Below are 25725 nucleotides of genomic sequence, written 5' to 3'. Positions count from 1 at the left end.
GAGTCGGGCTGCTTTTTGTTTCTGTGTGCGGGCTTCTCATTTGTGGTGGCTTCTCTTGTGGAGCACGGGCTCTAGGTGCGCAGGCTTCAGTAGTTGCAGCACATGGGCTCAATAGTTCTGGCTCGTGGGCTCTAGAGAGCAGGCTCAGTTGTCGTGGCGCATGGGCTTAGTTGCTCTGTGACATGTGGGATCTTCCCAGACCAGGGATTGAACCTGTGTTCCCTGCGTTGGCAGGCAGATTCTTAACCACTGCACCACCAGGGAAGTCTGCAAGGTGATCATAATACCAGGTTCTTGTAGAACTTCAGTCTGATCATGCCATCCCTTGCATTAAAAACACTTTGATGCTCTAATGTGGCACATAGGACATAAGTCCAACCCTGATTTTGCCTCTCCTGCCCCATCCTGTCCCCCTCCACCCTCCAGTGTACTCTGACCACAGGTCTGCCAAGACCTGGCAAACTCTGTGCATTACAGAGTCTTTGCAAATGCTAGTTCCTCTGCCTGGAATCTTCTTCCCTCCTCCCTTCACCTTTTAACACCTACTTACCCTTCAGCCCTGTGCTTAATCATCCCTTATTCAAGGGAAACTCCTTGAACATTGCTGAGTAGTTCAGACCCCCCATAACAGTCTCATGCCCCTGTGTGCTGCCGCTTCGTAGACCTGCTCACATCATTTGTGTGACTGATTGTCCTTTCTGTGGCGCTGCAAGCTCCCCGAGAGCAGGGGCTTGGGCTGTTTTTTCCATAAAACACTATCCCCAGTGCCTGGCTCCAGTAAGCTCTGAACATATATGTTGGACAAATGAATGGCTGACCCTCCTGCTAAGCAGTGATGCTTCTTCTCCCAAGATCCAGCAGCAGGCCCTGCCCCCAGCAGGATGTGATGCGGAGGCTGATTGGTGGGATGGAATGTGACAGGTCCCTCTGGTATCCTGGATACCAGAGAGGGTGGGAATGTAAACTGGGCCCAGAGGCTGCATTCTTGAAATTTCACTTCGGCCCAGGAGGAGCCTGCAGGGAAGTGAACCTGACCTTGAAGTTCTTGCCTTTATTTTTTTCCCCCTCTCTTAAAAAGGCGAGATAAAAGGGGCAGTCATGCAGAGCACATTCTTTCTGAGGGAGCTGCGAGGTGGGAGCTTCTAAGTCACGCTCCACTCGTCACTTAGACCTGCTTCTTGCTGGTACAGGTGTGCCTTCCAAGACTCCTTGGCGTCGCGTGGCCTGGAGGAGGGGAGGTTGCAGGGCCATGCTTCCTGGGCACTCGCGGAACATCTCAGTGGCAGTTTCCCAAAGGAGGTGCTGCAGAAGTCAAAAAGTGGGCTGATGATCATAGCAGACGTTTACTGAGCATCTATTATACCCCCAGGAAATGTGCTAAGTGCTTTGCCTGCTCTGTATGATCTGGTCCTCCCAACACACCTGTAAGCGAGGAATTACTATACCAGTTAAACAGGCGAGGAGTTAGGACTCAAAGAATTGAAAGAGCTGCCTACCTCCATACAGCTGGGAGTGGAAGTACCAGGATGTGAACACTGACCCATGCAGGAGCTTCCACACCCCTGTCCTAGCCACTGTGCTGTCGGCCAGTGGCCCTGACAGCCAGTACCTGGCCGCTTACAGTCTTCCTCGCACTCCACACCTGTCCATTTCATTGTTTACAAACTTGATGAGGAAGATATGATTACTCGCATTTCTCCAGTTACTAAATTGAGGCTTAGAGAACTTAATTAAGCAGCAGAACCAGGATTCGAACACAGTTTCATCCACCTGCAGAGTCCTTGATTTCCTTTGCACCCAGGAGACCAGGGAAGCCTGTGTTGCTTGGAGCAAATCACTTTTCCTCTCTGTCTTCTGTTTCCTTATCTATAAACCAAGGACACTGGACTCTTCAGGGGTTTTTGAATGTTTTTTTAGCCATGGAGCCATTTCTTTATGTAGAATCTTGTGTTGAACCCCTGCCTTTGCCTCCCACTCCTGTCGCGGCCAGCCTGCCTGGGTATGTGGGTCCCTTATGCCCCATGTATTTTCCAACAGATCCCAGTTTGAGACCTCCGCGGTGGGTGACTTCCAAAGGCCTTTCTGTTGTGGTCAGCCATCTCTGCTTCTGTCATTCGGGGTCCAGGAGAAGAGCCAGGGCACGTTCTCATTTTTAAGAACAGTTCTTCGTGTTCTCCCACCTGCTCAGGACCCCAGTTCAAAAGGTGCTGAGCCTCTGCCCCAGAACACCCTTCCTGCGTGTTTAGACACTGACTCAACTGTAGGGAATGAAGATGAAATTCATCCTTGTGATGGTGCAGCTAGTGGTCTGACTCGCTGGGAAATCCGTATAAATTAGTAGTTATTGGAAGATGGCTGGCTGTAAACTGAGTGGGTTCAAATCCTTGCACTTCACAACTTGACCCTGGAGGGCAAGATACCAAATCTGTCGGTGCTTTCGTTTCTCTTGTGCATTGAGAAGGCGATGATGCCTGCCTCGGGTCCTCGTGTGAAACAACATGGTGTATGTGCTCAACAAATATTCGCCATCGTTCATCATCGTGATAGACAGCACATGCTATCTCTCATGTACCAGGGCCACAGTTAGAAATTGGCACCCAGATAGATAACCTTGAGTTATGTGAAGTCTGGGGCGGCATCCTGAGAAAAAGGAGCATCCCCATGCTCCCCTTATCAGCAGCGCAACCTCCTACACCAGTGGATGGTGGTGAAATGGTTTGCTCCTGCAAAGCCCCAAACTTGTAACTTTCGTCTCGCCCTCCACTCCTTTTTTTTGTTTTTTTTTAATGTTTATTTATTTATTTATTTATTTATTGGCTGCATTGGGTCTTCGTTGCTGCACACTGGCTTTCTCTAGTTGCAGTGAGTGGGGGCTCCTCATTGCAGTGGCTTCTCTCCTGTTGCAGAGTACAGGCTCTAGGCGCATGGGGCTTTAGTAGTTGTGGTGCATGGGCTTCAGTAGTTGTGGCACATGGGGTCAATAGTTGTGGCTCACGGGCTCTAGAGCACAGGTTCAATAGTTGTGACGCGTGGGCTTAGTTACTCTGTGGCATGTGGGATCTTCCTAGACCAGGGCTTGAACCTGTGCCCCCTGCATTGGCAGGCAGATTCTTAACCACTGCGCCACCTAGGAAGCCCCTCCCCCTCCACTCCTGCATGTGGTGGTGAACAGCCCTGCTGAGTGTCTGTACACCCCACTCTCAAACCATGTGTCACTTGAGATGAATTATTTTTTCTTTACTTTTGACTTATTCTTTCAACAGACTCATCCATGGTTCATAACTGGGGAAGATTTTGACAACTCCTTTCCCACCCGCCCCGGGGGACATTTGGCAATGTCTGAAGACATTTTTGGTTGTCATAACTGGGGGGTGCATCAATGGTGAGAAAGCAGGGATGCTGCTAAACCTCCTCCAATGCCTAATACAGTTCTTCCCCTACAGTGAAGCACTATCTGGCCCCACATGTCAGCAAGGGCTCATGGTGAAGGCCAAGGTCAAAAAACCCTGAAACCTATGTTTAGCACCTATGGTGCAGGCCTGGTCCTTGCTAACGTCTTGCAGTCTAGTGTGCAGCATGGAGGGATTAGGGGGACAGAAATTAAATGACTAAACAAAGAAACAAACATATAATTGCCCATTCTTGTAAGTTCCATGAAGGAAATAAAATGGTGCCTCAGTGGAGAATAAACAGGGGGACCTAATTAAGATGGCTCAGTCAGATAAGACCTCTAGGAAGGTGACAGTTAAACTGGGATCTGGAAATTCAGGGGCTAGCCATGTGGAGAGAGGAGGAATGATTCCAGGCGTAAGTCAGCATGTGCAGGGTGGCTGGAGTAGAGGGAGCCTTGGAAAAAGCAGTAGGAGCTGGAGGAGGCAGCGGACCAGACGTGACGGGTCTTCAGACATGGGCAAGAGTGGGGAGTTTGTTCTAAACACAGTGAGAAACCACTGAAAAGCCTGTAACAGGGATGTGGCAGGATCTCGTTTAATTTTTTTTTTTTTAAGATTTAAAAAGTATGAATTGGAAGGGATTTTTCCTGTATTGAAAATGTTGAGAGGTGCTGAGAAAGCAGCCTTGGCCATCGTAGGGACCAAGGGATCCAGGGAAGCCTTGACCTTCTACAAGTGTGAGGACACTTGGGAGTGACATGAAGGAAGATGCTTTGAGAAGCAAAGCATGTCAGCTGGGCTCCTGGTTAAAACCAGATTCCCCCAGAACAGAGGGCTGGGGCTGGGATGAGGGGTCCTGGGACCTGGGGAGGGAGGGAGCTGTCCCACAACTAGCTGCCTAGGGAGAGAGGATGTAAGCGAGTAGGGAGGTGCTCTCATTTGATGTAAGGGAGAATGTTGTTTGTTTTTTGCCAAGTGGTCCCCATTTCAAATCCAGGGAACCCCAGGGTTTCGGGAACATTGCTCTGTCTGTATGTGATGGTTCAGCACATGGGTTTTGCCTGTTTCTGCCACTTACCAGCCGTGTCACATTAGGCGAGTTACTTAATCTCTGTAAGCCTCAGTTTCCTCATTAGTAACGTGGGTGAGTACTTCCCTCTATGGGCTATGAGGTTGAAATAATGTACTGTATGTAACGTGCTGAGGGTGTCATCAAGCTTTAATGAGTATTAGTTATTATGTAGTTGGTTTAGATAACACTTTCACAAATAATACATTTAATTTAATCCTTACAACAATGCTATGAAATAGATACTATGATTTTTTTAAACAGCTTTATTGAGATGTAATTCAAATGCCATACAGTTCACCTATTTAAAATATGCAATTACATGGCTTTTAGTGTTTTCCCAGAGTTTTGCAACCATCACCACAGTCACTCTTAGAACATTTTTATCACCCCCAAAAGAAACCCAGCTCCCCTTAGTCATCACCCTCTCAATTTCTTCCCCCCCTTATTCCCAACCCCAGAAAGCCACTCATTTACTTTCTGTCTCTATAGATTCATCCATTTTGGACATTTCGTGTAAATGGAACCATATGTGGCTTTTTGTGTCTGGCTTCTTTCACTTAAAGTTTTCAAGGTCCATCCATGTTATTCAGTACTGTCGGTAATTAATTCCTTTTTATCGCCAAATAATATTCCACGGTGTGGATTTACCACGTTTTGTTTATCCATTCATCAGTTGATGGCTAGTTGGCGTTTTTCTACTTTTTGTCTATTATGAGCAATGCTGCTGTGAAACATTCATTTAGAAGCTTTGGGATATATACAAGTTTACATTTCTCCTGGGTACCTAGTAGGTACTACTCTTACCCTCATCTTACAGGTAAGAAAACTGAGGCATGGAAAGGTTAAGTTATTTGCCTAGGTCCCACAGCCAGTGTGTGACAGAGCTGTAATCAGAACTTGGCAGTCTAGCCTCAGCGTCTGTGCTCTCCTGAGAGCTTCCTACATAACTACTACTATGGAAGGAGCCAGAGAGACCAGGTGAGCAAAGCAGACACATCCCTGCTTGTGTGGGGCTTACCGGAAAACCACAATGCAATAAACAAAGAAGCACAAAACAACTAGTGTGACAGCTGTAAAAGTAGGGAGCTACAGGTTCTGGTGGGTGGGCCGGCAGACCCTGGGATGTGTCCTCATCAGGTGTGCTTGGGCTAAGAGCTGCAGGATGCAGAGGTGCTAACCAGGGAGAGATGGAGGGAAGGGTAGCTAGCGGGAGCCTTGCACGGGTATGAGCCCTCCAGGGTAGGGCTGGTAGAACATGCATCCTTCAGAGGCCAGGCATTTACAGTACTTAGCTTTTATTTAGCCCTCTTAGTAGCCACAGCACTCCACGGATAATGGGTCCTAGGACAGTGCTGACTGAGAAAAATCCCTCCAGCTCAAGCACTAGGCGTGAACATGTCCTGCTGTCAGATATTACTGGTGTCTCAGTCAGGGAGACCCAGATTTCAACCCCCATCTCTCATCTCAAACATCAAAAGGCCAGGATGCTTCAGATCTAAACCTGGGCTGGTGGTTTTCATCTCCTTCCCTCCAGGTAGTTGGCCTTTCAGATGGGGAAGAAGATCGGTTCTTCTTCAAAGCGGTGCAGGTGTGGTGTGCTGATGAAAACTGGGTTGGGGAAAAAGGAAGGTGTCCGTCACCAGATACACCTCTGCCAGGGGTCTGGCCATCCAGGTCCTCCCCTGACCCCTTCTTAACTGAGCCATGAAGAGGACCTGGTGATTCCCCCACAGGCAGCAGAAGAAAGCCCTTGCCGTCTCTTGCCGGCAGCATTTGAGCCCACACCTTTTTCCAGGTGGGCAGGGAGTAGGTGCTGTTCCTTAATTATGACCACCTGGCACATTCACAGCCATGCTCCTCGCTGCCGGTTGGGCCAGACCCCAGCCTGTGTAATGGGACACAGGGTGCGGCTCCCTGTCCCCAGGGACCTGGGTCCAAGTGCTGCCTGAGACCGTGGAATGGCCCCCTCCGCCGGAGGGCATTTTGGTGGAGGAGTGTGGGGGGCCTGCTGGGAGTGACTTTCAGACATGGGGGAGATGAGACACAGCTGCAGTCCAGCTGGCCTGGTTTTCTTCCGAATTGTGTGGAGCAGAGGAAGGGAGAGGGAAAACGTGCAGATCCGGGTAGTAGGTTCTGGGGCTGACTGAGCTCAACTAGGACAGGGACCAAGGAGCGAAGAGTTATTAAGCAAGAATCAGGGCATCTGCAGCTGGGCAGGTGCTCGGCAAGCACTTGGCTGGTGTCCGAGTCACAGTGTTAGGTGCTGTGGGTGAATCGCAGAGCCAGGTGGCGCATCCCCTGCCTCCCAGGTGCTTACAGTTCAGGTGATGCACACAGTGAAATGAGATCCTGGTTTCAATTTGTGCTAACAGGTCCAAGCAGAGGGAGATTCCCGTGGACTTGGTGGAGGTGCTGAAGGTTTTGTAGGTTTTAGATAGGCCGAAACTGATGTGGTTGCTGGCGGGCCAAGGGGTCACGGAAGGCGGGAAGGGACACAGTGACTAGATTCTGTCGCATGGAGAAGGGGGCTTGTGGGAGGGGAGGGAACTCCAATGGTGACTGAGGAAGAGCCTTGGAGACCCAGCTAAGGAACCCTGTAAGTGACGGGAAGCCCTCGGAGGTTCCTGAGCCGAAGACGAGAGGAGGCAAGCGTGGCCGAGAGCAGACTGTGTTGCACATGGATTGAGGGCGCTGTTGTGGGGCTCCTCAGACTGTCACCCTCCAGGCAGTGGGGCTTACTCAAGAGCCCCCTGCCAAGTACCTGTGTCTGGGCCCAGGCAGGGAGCAAAGGGCGTTTTCAATTCCTGTGCTAAGTGATTCCTTCTGTTATGCCCTCCAAGGAATAACCACCTCCCAGAAGCTTGGCATCCTTGTCCCATAACCACTGTCCCAGCCCTATGCTCCCCGCCCCACCGCCCGACCCCCAGGGAGGCCCTGCATGCACGTCCCACTGCACAGGTGAGATTCCCACCCCATGCCTGACCAACTTGAATCGCCTCTTCTGTTTGCACAAACCCTTTATGGTATTGAAGGTCATGAAGCCCCCTTGCTAGGGGACACAAATACCTTCCTGATGGAGGGACCTAGCATTTATTGAGTGCAGTTGCATGCCCTGCACTTGACTTTGGTCATGGCAGCCTCTGTGCTTTGAGTATTTACTACGAAGCAGGCACTGTGCTAACTGTATTTCCCATTATCTCACGTGCTTTTCACAACAGGTTTGAGTGTTGATCCCCATTTTATAGATGAGGAAAACTGAGCCTCAAGGGGGGAAGTAACTTGCCCAAGGTCACGGAGCCGTGCCACTTGTGGGCAGCAGCACACAGCTGGTTGCACAGATGTTGGTGACCCAAGGGTGTTCCTTCCTCATCCTCCGAGGTTCAGACCTCTCAGAGGTTTTTCCCAGCACCCCAGTGGAAGACTCAGTCTTCCACTGATGGCATTCCTTAATAATTCATGTGCTTCTCCCTTGGCTCAGTTAGGAAGTCGAGAACACTGCTACCTCTGCCAGTAACTGACAGGAAGCTATCATGCAGCAGACCCCAGCAGTGGCTTGCAAGGCCCCTGCATCCTAAGCATTTGAATTAGAGCTCCTCTGGTATTTATTTTCCACCTAGAACAGTCCTGATAAAGCAGTGGAAATGCTTTATTGTCACTGTTCTGCTTAAAGACTTTGGACTGTTTCTGTTCAGACGTTTTAAAGCGGGTAGTTTCTCAAAAGACTTCATTGGCCTGAAAAACGTTTCACTAGCCAGCAGAATTTTCATTTGTCCTTCTCAGCTTGAGGGAGCCAGGTATCCTATGGGAAAGAATAAGTGATTTAAATTATGGGGCCTCGGGCATGTTCTTTCGATCTGAGGCTCAGTTTCTCACCTGTAATATGTGAGTGTTACTTTGCCTGACAGAATTTTCCTGTCTGTCAAGGTGAGATCCTAGAAGTGATCAGTTTCGTAAACTACAAAGTGGATACACATGTGTGGAGTAACAGTGCAGTTTCCTTCATTCCTAGAGTTCTTGAAGGCATCCGATGAAATAGTAGATGGGAGGGTTCTTTGAAGAGTGGGAAGCTCTCTGCATCTCTGAGGCAATGACATCAGTACTCAGCCCTTCGCGAGGGGTCTCCCAGCAGGAAGCAGGCAGGGCTTGGCAAAGCAGCGCAGGGGTTCCTAGTCCAAGGAGAGATTGCACTTAGAAGAGAAGCTACTTAAAATAGAGATCAAATTTATAGTAGATATTGGGGGAAAAAGATTTTATTAGGTCTTTATTTTGAGAAACAAAACAGAGTTTGGACAATAAGTGGAGTTTATGTTGTGTTTAACAAAATTTAAGTTATAGTTGCAACCATGCCCCATTCTTTTAACATAGATTTTAATTAATTAATTAATTTATTTATTTATTGGCTGCAATGGGTCTTCGTTGCTGCACATGGGCTTTCTCTAGTTGCTGCCAGCGGGGGCTACTCTTCATGGTGGTGCGCAGGCTCCTCACTGTGGTGACTTCTCTTATTGCAGAGCACGGGCTCTAGGCGCGTGGGCTTCCATAGTTGTGGCATACGGGCTCAATAGTTGTGGCTCGCGGGCTTTAGAGCACAGGCTCAATAGTTGTGGTGCATGGGCTTAGTTGCTCCGTGGCATGTGGGATCTTCCCAGAGCAGGGCTTGAACCCATGTCCCCTGCATTGGTAGGCGGATTCTTAACCACTGCACCACCTAGGAAGTCCTACCCCAATTCTTAGTACAGATAAAATGTTGGTTTATTTTTTGTGTAATTATTTCAACACAATTAACACTAGCCATAAGGGACACCTTTCTCTTCTCATTTGACTTTCCCAGCAGGCACATAAGGAAGGTCATTTTTGCCAAATTTTGGAGAGAGCTTCACCAGTTTCCCAAGGGCCTCATCTGATCCCTGTTGTCACTGATGTTCTCCTGTTGTGAAGAACCTTTTGTCTCTTCTTCATCTTGCTGGATCTTCTCACTTGCTAACTGGGGAACTCCGCCACTCCTTGGATGTGACCTGAGTGGTTCTTCAGCATCCCTTTCACCGACTTCATGAAACCCTGCATCATTTAGAATATTAGTTACTTCCCCTGTAGATGATGTATGTTGTGCTTGCATCCCTTTGTCAACTGCTAAGACATCCAGCCAACCCATGAGGCTGTTGACTTGAAATGTTAAGGGGCCGGGCTGGACACGAACCTTAAATGGGGAGTAGTATTTGAGTAGGCACTGATTTTATACATGCTCGGTTCATGGGTTAAATTTTCAGATTGTGGTGACTCTTGCTTCCCAAATTGGTCTTCTCTGTACAGGGATCGAGATAATAAATACCCAGCTACTGCGTTTTCCATGATTAAGAGTGCGGGCTGCGAAGGCGGAGCACTTGGGTTTGTTTTTCTTTTTTTTTTTTTTTGGCTGCACCGCATGGCATGCGGGATCTTAGTTCCTCAACCAGGGATTGAACCTGTGCCCCTGCAGTGGAAGCACGGAGTCTTTCTTAACCACTGGACCACCAGGGAAATCCCCAGCCCAGTACTTGGATTTAAATCTCAGTATCTCCTTGTACAGTATGTATGACCCTTGGCAAGATAATGAAATTATCAGAGTCTCAATTTTTCCTGCTTGTGTAAAAGGGACAATGTTATAACCCCTAACTCATATTGTGTGTGTGTTTTTTTAATTGTCAAGTAGTTATTTTATTTATTTATTTAGTTAGTTAGTTGCACCAGGAGTTAGCTGTGGCAGGCAGCCTCCTTAATTGCGGCTCATAGGCTTCTTAGTTGCGGCTCACCAGCTCCTTAGTTGTGGCATGTCGGCTTCTCCTTTGTTGTGGCAGGTGGGCTCCTTAGTTTCGGTGTGAGAACGCTTAGTTGCGGCATGCATGTGGGATCTAGTTCCCTGACGGGGAATTGAACCCAGGCCCCCTGCGTTGGGAGCTCGGAGTCCCATCCATTGTGCCACCAGGGAGGTCCCTGCTATGCTTTTTGAGTGATTGTTCCATAAAGTGGTGACGGTATACAAATGATTGTCAAATGCGCCTTATTTTTTAATGTGACAATGGGTGTGTGGGTCGCTGTAAAGGAATTTGAATAAGAGCCATGTGGTTAAGTCAGGCACTGTGTCTCCCTCATCCCCAGATGCTTTCCCTCTGATTTGGGGACACTGGACACACATTCTGAGGGTCTCTTGGGAATCTCAAGATGGTGGTGGGGGGATGCAGGACAGGGGGAGCTGAGCAGAGCAGGAACAGGCATTATTTTCCTAGTGTAGGTTTCTGAATCTGTGACACTGGATTTGTACTCAAGGTCCTCCTTTCCTTCCTGATGGAGTCCTCTGAAGTCACCCCAGGTGTTGACAGTAACCCACAATCCACTGGACCAGCCCCCAAGGGCCAAGGGTCCTCTCCAGGGGCCAAGGCCAGGGTCTCCCCAGGTCAGGTAACAACTTTGCAGCACTGGGGTAGGCGCTGTTTCCTGGAACCTGGGATGTGGGGAATTCTTTTTTTTTTTTTAATATAAATTTATTTATTTTTATTTATTGGCTGTGTTGAGTCTTCGTCACTGTGCATGGGTTTTCTATAGTTGTGGAGAGCGGGGGCTACTCTTCGTTGTGGTGCACAAGCTTCTCATTGCAGTGGCTTCTCTTGCTGTGGAACATGGGCTCTAGGTGCACGAGCTTCAGTAGTTGTGGCACATGGGCTCAGTAGTTGTGGTGCATGGGCTTAGTTGCTCCATGGCATGTGGGATCTTCCTGGACCAGGGCTTGAATCCATGTTACCTGCATTCGCAGGCGGATTCTTAACCACTTCGCCACCAGGGGAGCCCCGGGAATTCTTGATTTAATGGGTTTGGGCCACGCGCCCTCCAGGGCAGACCCCAGGGGAGAAGGAGTTCCAAGGGGACTGCTTATTCAGCCCACCATATTGGGGGTCCCTTCCCAGCTGTTCATTTGCCTCCTCTGGTGCCCACCCCTTGCCTTGCCTGGAGAGGATGCTTGGAACTGGGGACCCCAGATCCCAGCAGCTGCTCCAGGGTCTCCTTACACCTTTTGTTGAGATGCTGCTGCTGAGAAAAGGTCCCGTGAAGTCCTTGCTCACTCTGTTGGGACCTGTTCATGGGTCCCCTGCTAAAGTGGAACTAAAACCCCCTTTTTTCCATTCTGTCAGCCTGTGGCTTGATCTGAACGTGGGCTTCATTGAGTACACCCTCCACTCAAGCATCAGGGCAGGGAGCTGAAGGAAGGGAAGAGGAATCCACGTGCGGGTCCATTTCATTCATTAGCCTGGGTGAAACCTGATGGCGATTTTTAAATAAAGTCGTTGCCAAGCAAAGTCAGTCCAGAAAAATAAATCCCTGTATATTCATAGCCATCATACACGCCAGCACATTCTGTGCGCTGTCCACTGGGAATGCTGCAGTGATCCGAACAGGCCTGGTGCCTGCCCTTGGGGAGGTCACTGTCTCCAGGGGAAGATCGTAAGTCATTTGAAGCAAGGCTGGGATCTGACCTGGTCTGGAGGGTTAGAGGTGTGCTGTTCGGGCGACAGTGACTTAAGCATTCAGCATACCTGTCATGAGAAAGAGTATGGAGCACCTACTGTATCCAAGCACGGTGCAAACATGTGGCAAGCCTGAGCTCCTTTACCCCCGTGAGCTGGGTCTTCCTATTAGCCACATGCGACAGGTGGGCAGTGCAGTGATGAAGTGATGGGTGCAGGGCACACAGATGCCCAGTGGCAGGGCTGCACCTGCGCAGAAGGGATGCGACTGCTCTGTTGGGGTCAGGGTAGCAGGGAGGGTGCAGCTCAGGGAGACCCGCGCCATCACCCTCACCCTCTCTCCTGTTTTCCTGCCAAGGAGGGGCGCGTCCTCAGGATGTTTGCAGGCTTTATTCCGTCTGGGCACTTACCCAGGCTCCTTTAATCCACAGCCGGATGGGAAGAGCTGCTGGCAGTGCTGGCGGAGGGAAGGGCCACACAGCTTTGTCCCTCTCCTGGAGCACACCTCTCAGCGAGTTCCGGGGTGGGGTGGGAGCTTGGCCCGGAGCACAGGCCTGCCTTTATCCCGCCTCGTCGTCGGATGGCCAGAGCAGAGCCTCGCCGACCCGCCAGCTGGGGGTGACGGCTATCACAAACAAGGGCTTCTCCAAGGAGGAAGCGCCAAGGCTCCGTCCAGACAGCTGGCGACGGGGAGGATCGAGGTGCAGTTGTCTGGGTAGGGTCCACTTGGGAAATACAAAGGAAGATAGAAATGACCCACCTGGGAAAGAGCCTTACGAGGGCCCTTCCTGAAGGCGACCTAGAAGGACCTTGGTCGGGGTGGGGCTAGGGGTGACCAGTCTCTGAACTACAGTCTGGGGTCTTCGCTTGGGTATGTGGGAAGAAAGGAGTTTCTCTTCTGGTGGGAAGGTTCCCGAGTAGTCCGAAAATTCTAATAGCTAACGTGCCTCAACTGCTTTCCGTATGCCAGACATAATGCCCCGTATTATACACACGTTGTCCTGTGAGTCTCCCAATACCTGCATGGGGTGGGACTACTGTTATCCCCATTTTACAGAGGAGAAAACTGAGTCATGGTGAGGTTAATGGACATGCTCAAGGTTCTAGAACTGGTAAATAAGGGAGCAAGGTGGGTTCTCCTTCCAGCTCTACCACTGAGTGACCAAGGCCAAGTCACTTTCACTCTCTCAGCCTCGCTTTCCCCATCTCCACAGTGAGGTGACTGGACAGGATGATTTTGTTTGTTTGTTTGTTTGTTTGTTTTCGGCTTCATTGAGTCTTTGTTGCTGCGCACAGGCTTTCTCTAGTTGCGGTGAGTTGGGGCTACTTTTTGTTGTGGTGTGTGGGCTTCTCACTGCATTGGCTGCTTTTGTGGAGCATGGGCTCTAGGCATGCGAGCTTTAGTAGTTGTGGTGTGTAGGCTCAGTAGTTGTGGCTTGCAGGCTCAGTAGTTGTGGCTCATGGGCTTAGTTGCTCCATGGCATGTGGGATCTTCCTGGACCAGGGCTTGAACCTATGTCCCCTGCATGAACAGGCAGATTCTTAAGCACTGAGACACCAGGGAAGTCCATGATGGTTTCTAAAAGTCCTTTCGCTACCGGGGTTCCATGACTGTGTCGCAGGGACTTGCAAGATCATTTGGTCACAGAGGGGCAGATCCTCTTGGGCACCTAGGTTTCTGACACCTCTGCCCAGGTCTCCCCATGCACACCTGTTTCTGAGCCAGAAATCTCCTTCTGTATACCTTACAAACTTAGGGAGGTTTTTATTTTTGTTATGTTTTCTTTCATTTTAGGTGCTTTCCAACGTGAAGCGCAAGGACCCCCTTTTTCTCTTCCTCTTCCTCTTCCCTGTGAAAGCTTTCTGCCTCCCATCCCACTCTGCGGGGCCTGGTCATGACCAAGCAGCCTTGCCTTCAGCACAGCTTTGCAGGCAGGCGTTACCAGCCCTCTAAGAGTTACGGAGCGCCTGGCACAGGACGTGCCCAAGGTCACGTAGTCCGTGAGTGGTTGATCCAAGCCAGGACGTACCTCTTGGTCTGCTGTTAGGCACATGATCGGTGCTCAAGGAGTGCAGCTTTCTTTCTCCCTCATTACTCTGGCACTGGCTCTTCCTCCCTTTGCTTCTGTTTGCAGACAGACGTCAGAGCAGGGCTGGGAGCAGGGTTGACCACCTCTGACCCACTGGGCCAGGGTCCCCCAAATCCTCCTGCTTTTGGAAGAGTTGGTCTAGACCAGCAGCCCCACCAGCCCCAGCTCGATGACCAGAGAAGCTGCCTCCTTAGTGCCTTTGCTTCCTCAGAACAGTACTCAGCATTTCAGCAGCAGAAAGAGTGGTAAGTCCACGCGGGCCCCATCTCGCAGCGCTCTCCAAATGTCAGCCTCCGCCTGTGCTGCGTGAAACACCCGCTTCACGTCTGTCTCCAGGTCGCTGCTCCAGGAGGTCGTGGCCCTCGGCCACATTCGGTTCTGTAGGGATGGATTGGGCACGTGCTGGGAAGACCCAGGGGAAGTAGCCGTCGGCTCCAGGGCTCTGAGGATGGCCTCAGGACGTGGGTTCTCTCTGTCTCCTGGCTCCGCTGCTGCCCTATCGACTTCATTCTCCGTTTCCATGTGAGGAGCTTCTAGAATTCAAGACAAGTGCAGTAAGGGGTCTCTCCTTTATGGCTCAGACAGAGATCCTGGGGTTGACTCTCACTGGTCCATACAGGGCCATGTGCCTGTCCCTGAACCAGAAGGCAGGGTTCGGGGGCATAGAATTGGGGTGTGAGCAAACCCACATCAAATGCCCATCTCTAGAGCCAGGCTGAAATCAACGCCGCATCAAAGCACACGGACGGAGCATCCTAGAGAGGTGACTTCCCCAGGAAATTTGCAATACGCCCACCAGAAAGGCAGAAATGGGTGCCTGGTGGCAAAACCCCAACAGCTGTTCTCCACACCTTCCCCTGCTGGTCCCCAGGGCCCAGTCCACGTGGGGGCTGCCCACGTGGGCCAGATGGGCACCTGGACAGAGGCTGAGAGCTCCTTGTCTGGACTGACTTTCCCACATCCCCTTGGGTCCCTACTTTCCAGCAATGTTCTGTTCTCCACTCAGACATGAAGGGTATCTATCTGGCTAAGGGCAGGACAGGGGAGCAGGGAAGTGGAGGAGAGCCTGTCATGTCACGATCATTCACTCTTCTGTTCACTGGATTACGCAGCTATTGGCTCAACACATGTTTATTTACATCTAAGAAGACATTGCAGGCAATGAGTTCCATCAGGGTTTCTCAAACTGCAGTCATTGGCATACCCTCTTCCCAATTTGGCATTCAGGCCTCAGTGTACCCTCTTCCCAATTTCCCATTTCCCAATTTTTGGCAAAAGCCAATAGAAGCGAAATGATGTTATCAATCCCTAGCTGATAGGTCTGAACCTGGGGTGTGATGTCTGTTAGAAAGGGCGCTTGGCCGATGCTGGAGATGTCAGACACCATCATCAGACGGAGACCCTGTTCTTGATCGAATCTGAAACGCTGAAGGGGGGTTGAAAAGGGAGTCACTTTCTCACTGGAAGATCCAGTGCCTAGTCCTGTCTTGTGTGTATGCCACATACGTTGTCCTGTGTGCCACCGAAAAGCATCGCATACATGTGGGAAAAGTAAAATACTGGAGGGATTCAGAAAGGAATCCAAGATGGACTTTGCCTTGAAGCAAGTTCCAGCCCAGTGGGAGAGAGAGCAGCACAGAATGATATCTCTGCGAGGCAGGACGTGACTGAAGGGGGGTCCAGACGAAGTGCTGTGGGAGATGAAGAGAGGGTGCTCCCCTGGGGGCCTGGGGGGGTTCGGACCTCCAGAGAAGGGGGCAGGGCACCTCAGGCAAAGGGGAGGCGCGGGAACGGCAGGGAGGCTGGAGGTTTGGAGAGCGGCACGGAGGCGGACCCCTGGGTATGCTGTTCCTGTGCCGAGTGCCACCGGCCCCCTCGGGTGTGCTGTTTACACTCGGGTCCTAATGGTGGTGTTTGGTCAGCTCTCCACTCAGAACTGAGACCGGGATGTCTGCCCTGTGGCTTGCTCATTCGCTGCATGCTCTCCCCGCGCCGGGACACCGTGGTTTGCTCCACGTTCTCTGCCCCGTTGTCCTCGCTGGTGTCCTCGAAGAAGCCCATATGGATTCAGAGCCCAGAGCTGCTCCTTTCCTGTGCACTGGTGGTCACCCGAGTACCCATCTCAGAGGGCAGATGGGAGTGTAAAATGAGACAAGGCACACAGGGTGCTGAGCACGCAGCCTGGCATGGGCCACAGCTCAATAAACATTAACAGGCACGGTTTGAAAAATAGTGTCCTGGATGCGCTTACCATGCTCTTACAATGGAGACACAGTTGGCCTCTCATTTCTGTTGCTTCCCAACTCTGGGACCCTAAGCAAGCTCACCTCCCGGAGCCTCAATTTCATCATCTGAAAAATGGAATATCCAGCCAAGTGCTGAAGTAACATTTACAAAGAAAGAACCACACGGTGTATATACCTTGGCAGATATTTCCTTTGCCTGGGCAGCTTCAGCTGGGCTTTGGGTTTATCTGGTAATTATTCAAGTATCATTCATTGAGCTCCAACTTGGTTCCAGAGCCTTCCAGGCATTTTTTTTTTTCTCTGATTGTCAAAATAACTCTGCAAGGTATTCATATTTTTATTCCCTGATTTACTCCCTGGTGGTTAAGCACACAGGACCTGCTGGCCTGGGTTCAGTTCCTAGCTCCATGGCTTTCCAGCTGTAGGGCCTCAAGCAACTGGCTCGACCTCTTCATGCCTCAGTTTCCATCTAAAATGCAGACAGTAATCCTTAATGATATAAAAAACAGTGTCTTGGTATCCCAATCAATTGTACACTCTAAATATATGCAGTTTATTGTAAAAAATAAAAAAATTAAAAGTTAAAAAAAAAAATAGTGTCTTCTCATGGGATTGCCAGGAGAATTAAACTGAGTTCGTACTTGTAACTCATAGGTCAGTGCCTGCCAAATAGTACTGCTCTATAAAGGAGAACTCTTACTGTTATTATTATTAATGAGGTGAAGTTACTTACCACCTGATCAATGAGTGAACCCGAACTTGAACCCACACCTGTGTGCTCTAACACCCACGCCCCTTCCACTCCACCAGCAGCCTCGCTTCTACGTGGAAAACCCCTCTGTGCATTTTGGGCCCTTTGAGGGGGCCCGGGACAGCCCCTCCCAGCTGCCTCTCATCCCCGGGGCATCCCAGGCTCACCTCTGCAGGCCTGCTCACTTCCGTCTCTTGCCTTCCCTAAGACGAGGCCACCACCGACCTTCCCCGCTCCTCCCCGGGCTTCCCTGGAGCGGCCCCGTGACCAGCCTGGCTCTTCCTTCCAGAATTTTCTTCCAGACCCCGAGGTAGCTCTTGCCCTTTGCATGTGACGTTCTTAAGTAAAGACACAAGATGCTATTGATGTACAAACATGTGACAGCCTTGTTCCTGGTCTGCTCTGACCTTGCTGAGTCTTTCCGCCCCAAAGACTTAGGGTTGCCGCCCCTCCCCTACCTAAGCCCCCCGGGAGCCCGGCCCCCTTGGCCCGGACTGTGGTCTTGAGGGCTGTCTGCTCCTCCGCAGCTGTGTGCCATCTGGCCAATCCCAGCCCCTCTTGAGGCCTTTGTTTCCTCTGCTGCACACGCCTGGCTGTGAAGGTTGAAGACATAGCATGTTATTTACTTGTACTGACTCCCAGTGCTGCCCTTCAGGACCCAGGCTACTTCCTGCTTCCTTTCAGGAGCCTCCTGGGGAGCAGCCAGCCAACAGGGCTCTGCTTTCTTTGAATGCTGTGGCCCCTTTCATGAAGGTTTCATTTTAGACAATGCCCTCATTGTTTTCATGCCTTCCTATATATTATCGTGCGTGAATGAATATGTGTGTTTATTTCCAGCTGGTTGTAAGCTCATGTAGGGTGGTCAGTGCTGGGCACATAATAACTCTGTGAAAGATGTTTGTTCATTAGTTTAGACTCAAAAACGAATGTTTTTTTCGTCTTCTGTTGTTCAATATTGATGCCATTGAGCAGACGGAAGTCAGGGTTCATCGCTGAATCTTTTTGCATTGGTGTGCTTGTTCTCTAAGGAAAAACAGCATTTCAACTATTGGGATCAATTTCTTCTTTAATTTTTAAAAAAATTCTGGGTTTTTTTTTTTCCTTTTTTTTTTTGGTATATTTTTATTATTTTTTTGGATAAATTTCTGAAATGTATTCTAGCTTACCTTAAAAAAAAAATCATTCTTTCCTCCATCCTGTGGGAGCCTGGGGTGGGGCCCAGCGCAAGCACTGTCCTAGGTACAAAAATAAATGAGTATTCCTGAAGTGTACAGGACCCTTGAGTGTTCACGATGGATCCAGTTCCAAGGTCTGACTTCTGCCAGTCCGCAGAGAGAGGTTTCTGGAGGCCTATGTCATCCCCTCCATCAGTGAGCTTCTCCTTCATGGACCTGTTCCGGCCCTATCAGTTCAAAGCCTTCCCAAGGAGGGTTCTCAGGGCCTGTTCTTTGGTAGTTTCCAGTTTATTGTGGATTGTGTGGAGGGCACTGAGGTTCGAGGGTGAGCCTGTAACAGACCGTGGAACGGGGCCGTGTCCTTCGTGCCGCTGGAACTCTGCAGGAGTCCAGTGCTGGCTTCGTACGTGTTGGGCCCAAGGACTGTGCCTCAGGAGGGAGAGAAAAGGAAGACAAAAGCAAAAAAAGGAAGCGCAACACCTTTCCCCTTGGAGAGGAAGGGATGCTTACAAGTCCTCCGTTTCATTCCTTCGGCAGAAAGTAGGGGCATCCTCTAACTCTGTGGTCCACCATAGGGAGACAGTAGTGACCTAGGCAGCCTGGCTCTGTCTGAGTGCAACAGACAGACAGTCAGCATGTCAACAGATACAGCGACAGAAAGTGACGGGAGGGCCACTCAGGCAGGGCTGCCTGGGAAGGCCTCTGAGAGATGGCCTTGCGGCTGAGGGCTGACAGACAGAAGGACACAGCGGACGGGTGTGTGGGCGGCGACAGGTAGCGGCATCCCGGGCAGAGGGCGCTGCATGAGCCAGGGCTGTGAGGTGGGCCTGAGGTTGTTGAGTTCTGGGACTTGAACACGACTGGAGAGGGAGGCAGGGGGCCGGGCCACAGCAAAGAGTTAGGATTTCCTTCTGGTTTGGGTGGCAAGACTTCGAAGGAATGGAAACAGGAAAGTGACGAGATTGGATTTATTTGGAGTTTTTTATGGGGCGGGGTGGGGGGGTAAGCAGGAAGCGGGGGGTAGAAGAACCAAGAAAGCCAACAGCTGGAGGAATGAGGAAAGGGGGCTGCAAAGTGGGGAGCGGGGGAGGCAGGGGGCGGGGGTGGGGGGGGAGGAAGGCGCCAAGAGCCAGAGAAAATGAGACAGAGCAAGATGGCAGTGGTTCCTTGGGGACCCTGGTGAGAGCAGTTGGGAGAGATCGGGGGGCTTTTGGAAATCCAGCTAGTGAAGGTCCAGGCTGTGGACTGTGAAAGCTCAAAGGTCAAGGATCAGTTTCCCCATCCACGCAGGACATGGAGACGGAGCCAGAGGGAAGGGTCCTGGTTCATCCACTGGTACTTGACCCAAGTACGTTCTTCTTCCACCATGCCATCTTGCCACATGGTTTCTACTCATCAGACTTGTTGAGTAGTTAAAAAGCGTGTTTCTTGGAAGGCTTCGCTCAGGAGAGAAGGTGGAGGGAAGCGAAGGAACCCACACTTCATGAGCCCTGTTCTGTGCTGGGGGAACCAGCTGCGTGCAGCTCACAGAGGTGAAGAGTCTGGCAGGAGCTGTCACAGCTGGGGACCCAGGTCTCTGTGGTCCCCAAACCCTTGCCGGCTCCCCTGACCTGGTTAAGACTCTGGGCCCCTGGGGACTGGTGTCTGTGGAAAAGTAGCCGAAGTACATGAGTGTCAGGCTGGCTTCTGAGTCAGCTGGCTGGGGGCGTTCCCAGCCCGCCCCCTGCTCTGATCTGGGGATCGTGTGTGGTGATGGAGTGAGCAGGGGCTACCGAATAACCGTAGACAATCCACAAGGGTCGTTTCCACCCTCGGGTGTCACCTCCTTCTCGCAGGACTTCTGAGCAGAGCTCCCCAAGGGCTGCGGAAAGCACGTGCCAGGGAAAATTTCGCTTCTGCGTGGTGACGCTGATACTGATGAGAGTGACACAGGAGTGGGAGACAGAGGCCTCCCTGGGCTACCCAGTGCGTAATCCACTCCCAGGGGAAGGAGAACTGGCCGTTGCCACACTTCTCCAGTTACCAGCTGGGAATGAACGGGGAGAGCCGTTGAGACAGTTCAGGGTGGTGGGGACCGAGCCGTGGGCCGGGGCTCCCGTGGCCCATGTCTAATCCTGGCACAAACCAGGGACCCGGGAGCTCTGACGGCTTAGGAGTCTCTGAATGTTGGTTTGCTCCTTTCTAAAGTGGGGGACTAGTCAAGATAGTAAGGCTGCTGCTGTTGTGATGGTTATTTGAGAATCAGATATGGTCAGGAACGCAAAGGCACTTTGAAGACCTGATCACAAATCTCTTTGTTGGGTCCAGCCAAACTTGAAACGTAGAGGGCCTAGCTCTGAACCCCGCTGGGAATTCCCGTGGACCATTCCTTTCTTCGTTTGCTCTTTTGTGAGTACCTTTATGCATTCGATGAACAGTCACTCAATGTCCTGCTCATATAAGATGCTTGGTGTCTGCTCATAGAAGATGCTGAAGTTACAGCCACGAATAAGATACTGCTCAAGTCCTCATGAAACTCATGGGAGTGACAGACACATAAATAATAGAAGTACCTATACTATGCAGTTTATTGTATGCCAATTATATCTCAATAAAAGTTCTTTAAAAAAAAAGTACATATACTGTTATAAAAAAAAAGGGGGAAGGAAGGAAGGTTCTGGGCAGAACAGTGAGGGCAAAGGCATGGGGCACGTGAAATAGCCTGCAGTTTGCACGCATGATCTTGGGGTTGCTGCTGCCGTTTTTCCTCAGCCAGAACATTCTCAGGGCAGAGAGCCTGGGGTGAGAGTTGTTTTAACAGCTCCTGCTGCCGAGTATTCTAACTATGGTCTTGTAACAGCTTGTAGTCTGATCTCTATCAACTTTCTATTTGACACACAGAATATTCCAAGCTGCCCCTTATTTTTTACCTTCCACTAACACTCCTCCAGCAAAAACTAGTTTAAGGTGATTGGTCATGGTTTGGTCTGTTTCCTGTGTTCTTCGTACCCTGATGTCCGTGGGGAGGGTATCTAGTACAGTAAGTCCCCTACATGCAAACGAGTTCCATTCCGAGAGCGCATTCTTAAGTCCAATTTGTTCGTAAATCCAACAAAGTTAGGTACCCAACTAACACAATCGGCTATGTAGTCCTGTACTGTAATAGGTTTATAATACTTTTCACACAAATAATACATAAAAACAAACACAAAAAATAAAGAAAACATTTTTAATCTTACAGTACAATACCTTGAAAGGTACAGTAGTACAGTACAACAGCCGGCATGCAAGGGCGGGCATTGAGTGAACAGGCAAGAAGCATTACTGACTGGAGGAGGGAGAGGAGGTGGGAGATGCTAGAGCTGAAGGATCGCCAGCAACAGGAGACGGAGGGCAGGCTGCAGTGTCACTCACACATGACGTTGATGACACAGGTTCCGGTTCCTTGCTGGATTCAATTCTGTCTGTAAAGATACTGTACTTCTGTACTGTCTACCGTTTTGTACAGTAAAGTACACAAAAGCACAACCACTTGTAGAGGATGCCTGCACGTGACAATATGTACCAGACATGTGAACTAACTTATGTGATTGGACATGCGATCGCACGTGTGCATCTTGGAAAGTTTGTGACCTGAGGGTTTGTGTGTAGGGGACTTACTGTAATGATTTTCACATCTCCTCAGGGCCTTTCACATCAATGTCTAGACAAGCTCCCAGGCTGGTCCCTTCTGGGGTCTCAGGCTTTAGGGAGGAGACCCGGGAGGGCTGCCTCTGTTCCTCTCCTGACAGCTGGGCCAAGGCCATGCTGGGGGTCTCTTTGGCCTCCACGCTGCTTCATGGTCCCACTTCTATGCAGGAATCATGTAACTACTGTTTATGCTTGTTTTCTTTCAATATTTTAATGCTTTTCTATACTCTGAATTTTTCTGTAAGAGGAAAACTAGAATTCATTTTCGAATGACTTCTTTATAAAGGGGGAGTACGAGGTCCTGGATAGAAGGACTGAAAATCACACTTGGTATTTTTAGGGGGTTTTGTCTTATTTCTGGTTATGAAAGCAGCCAAAACAAATGAGCAAGCAAATAAACCTGAACCTCACCCCTACCAGTGGAAGGCAAACACTGTCAACATTTTGGCATTTTTCCTTACAGTCATTTCCCCTTTTACTTGCAGGCAGGTAAGATTATGCTCCATGCACAGTTTTGTATCTTGCTTTTTAAATTTCTTTTCAATTCTGTAATATAAGCCTTTTCCCTTCGGTCATTCAAAAATGCTTCCTAGGCAAACATTTCAAACACTTGCATCAAATGATTATAACCATAGTTGACCAACTCTTCATTCCCTACAGGTATTGAGGCTGTGCCCATTTCTTCTTCCTATGATAAATAATGTTGCCTTGAACATCTTTGCGTATAAATCTTCCCACCTGAGTAGGGTCAGAACAGCGGCAAGTCGTGGATGCATTTGTCTTCAAGGCAGTGGCTTAAGTTCTTGGGGCCCCTTCTCTTTTTAGGAACCAGGTGCTTTTCTGACTGCTCCTGTCCTTGGTCAGCCGTGAGGTCTGCTTCTGGGCTGGGCTCCGAGAACCAGCATCTCTTCCAGTTCATCTACAGCACACTTCTTTTTCTCTTTATCTTCCCCAGGCAGCCACCCCCTCCCCCACAGTCTCACCCACAGCACTCCTAATAAACATTCCTAATATCCATCCCTAATATTTGTAGCCAGGGCAAAAATAGCCCCCTAATTTCCCCTTCTTTCCAGACTTTATAGTTTAAAACCCAGGGGATAGTTTTCAATTCCATGGTGTTTAAAAAATTCCCTCTTCCGGCCTCCCAGTTATGTGGAGTCACTATCTCCATTCACTTTCTGAGTAATAGTTAAGACCTGAATTCAAATCCTCAATCTACCTCTTAACAGCCGAGTGACCTTGGTCAACTTAGCGTCTCTCTCTAAGGCTCCATTTACTCCTGTGTAGCATGGGATTGCAATGGGAACCACTTAACTGGATTGCTATGGGAATTTAATGACAATTAGTACACTTAAAGTACTGTGTGCTAGTGTTGTTATTTGCTAAACGTTTTGACGCTGGGTCAAAACAGGAGCACGCAAGTCACCTCCGAGATGCTAGATTTTCATGACAGAATGGTATCATGTAATGCCAGACCTGGAAGGACCGGTTTAGATGGGGGAGTCCATCCCCCTGGTTTCATTGATGGGGAAACTGAGGCCCATGGAGGGGAAGGGACTTGTCCGAGGTCACCCGGATGGTATAAGATATGACATCGCAATGCTGCTCCTGTGATCAGGCTGCAGGAGGGGCTCATGGCTTCAAAGCCCAGGTAGAGCCCTTCCAGCAAGCCTAGACATCCTTTATGTCTAGACCTTGGGTGGGCTCAGTGTGGGATTCAGCTAATTGTCCACATCCCACCTATTGCCTGTTAAGCCCCCCAAATCAATCCCAGAGCAGCTAGGAAACTTGTGGAGAATTAGAAACTCTATGTATATTCGCTCTTGCACTGTGCAGGTGATCTCCTCTGCCCCACCCCCCACACCAGACATGCACACACACACATACCTCTTGGGCCCATTGGAAATTCATGTCTTCTCCCCTGGCACGGGAGCTGAAGGCGTCTGCCAACCTGTGGGTTTCTTTTCCATGTGGCTCACCATCTGGAGTGGCCACCTGGCCTCCTCTTGGAGTGTGTGTGTGTGTGTGAGCGCGCGTGTGTTTGCGCACACTCGCTCAGGCACCCATGTCCCAGGGCCAGGGTATTGTGTCCCCTCTCTGTGCTTGAACGGCTGAATGAACAAGAGCAAGAGAACAGAGGCACAGAGGACAATGCCCAGAAGTCATCCTGGCAGCGGGAATGAATAATTCATACTGTATCTGCTGCTTTCCAGGGCTTCCCAAAATAGCTGTTTTAATTGCTTATTTGTTTCGCCGCTGACTTTAATTCAGCTGCCTTCAGCTCAGAACACTTTGGTGTTTAATGTTGACTCGCAGGTAGGGCTTCCCTTTGGGGAACAACGGTCTATTTTCTTCTTTAAAAAAGAAACGATGGGAGGAAAATAAACCCTTGAAGTTGTACTTTTCAGAGGTGAAAATCATTTTCTTTTCAACTCCTGTGCAGAGCCCCTTTGTAATGTCATCGTAAGCCTCTGTGGTTGTGGGGAATAAAGAAATAGCCGTCAGATGGACAGGCAAGGTGAACTTCTGGGCTAGATCAGTTGCCCCGCCATGATGCCATCGGCAAACACTTGGGCGTTTGCGGATTTTGAGATCCTCAGGCATAGCCAGGCTGTGCTGCCTTGTGCTTTCCTAGACACGCCAGCCGCAGCATCTAGGGAAGGTTTTTCGGAAGGCCCTACCTGCCTGGGCGGGCAACCTGGGGGCTGCCCTGCCCCTGCAGCCCGTAGAATAGTAAGGGGGTCCAATGCCATGCCCCTCCAGGGCTCTGGCAGGTCGCCTGTAGTGTAAAATGCATGGCTCAGCTTTCAAAGGGCTTCTGCTGGTGGTCCTAATGGAATGACCTGGAGAAGGGGCTGGTTGGAAGCCAGGCATTTGGAGACTCTCATATATACATACAAGAGCAGCCAAGGGTAGCAAGATGTAGAGTGTGGAGGGCCTGGGAGGATAGAAGCCGTGTGGATTACAGCATAAGGTGACAGATGTGAATCTGAAGACACAAAGGGCACCCAGGAGACCTTGGTGGTTGCAGAGATGGGGCCAGTGGGCTTTGTGGTCTAGTCCCGCACCTGCAAAACAGGCGCACCTGTAGAGACAGTAGGCCAGGTGCAGTCAACGACTCCCCCTTCCCCCGCCCCCCAGCTCTGGGTGGCCTTCTGTCTGCAAATGGATGCAAAGGGTAGAGGGCTGGTTGAATGTGGGAGGAACAGAAAGTGATGCTCGCTGAGGATCTAGTACGTGCGCAGGAGCAGAGGGGTTGAGAACCCGAGTTCCAGGATCAGGTGTATATGCTGCTGGGTGTCCACATGCCTACTAGAGGCCATGCTGAGTACTGGCTGAGTAACCTCAGGAATACGCTGTGTGGGACAGGAACTCAGTGAACGCTAGGAAAGGGCTGACACAGCTGCTTGCAGGGCTGTGCTCAGAGACAGGCTGGGGGGCCATGACCAGGCCCTGAGAGTGGGATGGGAGGCAGAAAGCTTTGATAAAGAATGAGGAGAGGGATTTCTTGAACACAAGGTTCGATACCACTTTTAACGTCCCTGCAGTTATGAGATAGAAGATGGTATACACCAGGGGTCCTAAGTATGGTGCTAGGACCAGGGAGCTTGTGGGAAATGCAGATTCTCAGCGCAGCCCAGAACCGGAAACTCTGAGAGTGGGGGTCACAGTTCTATGTGCATTAACAAGCCCTGCAGGGGATTCAGATGCAGTTCAGGGCTGAGGACCACTGCTGTATACAATAAGGTAATGTCAGAAGGGATATTCAGAGAACAAATGCATATGAACCAGGGAAACTAGGGAGAGTTAGGAAACCTGAGTGCCAGGAGGGTC

At 50.2% G+C, this 25725-nt stretch overlaps 1 protein-coding gene across 3 annotated transcripts in view; it reads left to right on the top strand.

Moving 5' to 3' along the window:
• The window catches only part of WWC1 (WW and C2 domain containing 1), a 149298-nt gene that overhangs the window by 36317 nt on the left and 87256 nt on the right, over positions 1–25725 (top strand). Inside the window, exon 1 of one of the 3 annotated variants that reach the window (XM_057729495.1) lies at positions 12567–12675. The exons of the other annotated variants lie outside the window; for them this stretch is intronic. The gene's annotated coding sequence lies outside the window, so the exon portion shown is untranslated. Of the gene's footprint in view, positions 1–12566; positions 12676–25725 lie in introns of those variants that run through there. 3 annotated transcript variants of the gene reach the window in all.

The sequence above is a fragment of the Hippopotamus amphibius genome, chromosome 1 (assembly GCF_030028045.1).
Source record: "Hippopotamus amphibius kiboko isolate mHipAmp2 chromosome 1, mHipAmp2.hap2, whole genome shotgun sequence".
NCBI lineage: Eukaryota > Metazoa > Chordata > Mammalia > Artiodactyla > Hippopotamidae > Hippopotamus > Hippopotamus amphibius.
Note: the sequence above shows the minus strand (reverse complement) of the source record. Positions and strands in the feature narration are given on the sequence as shown.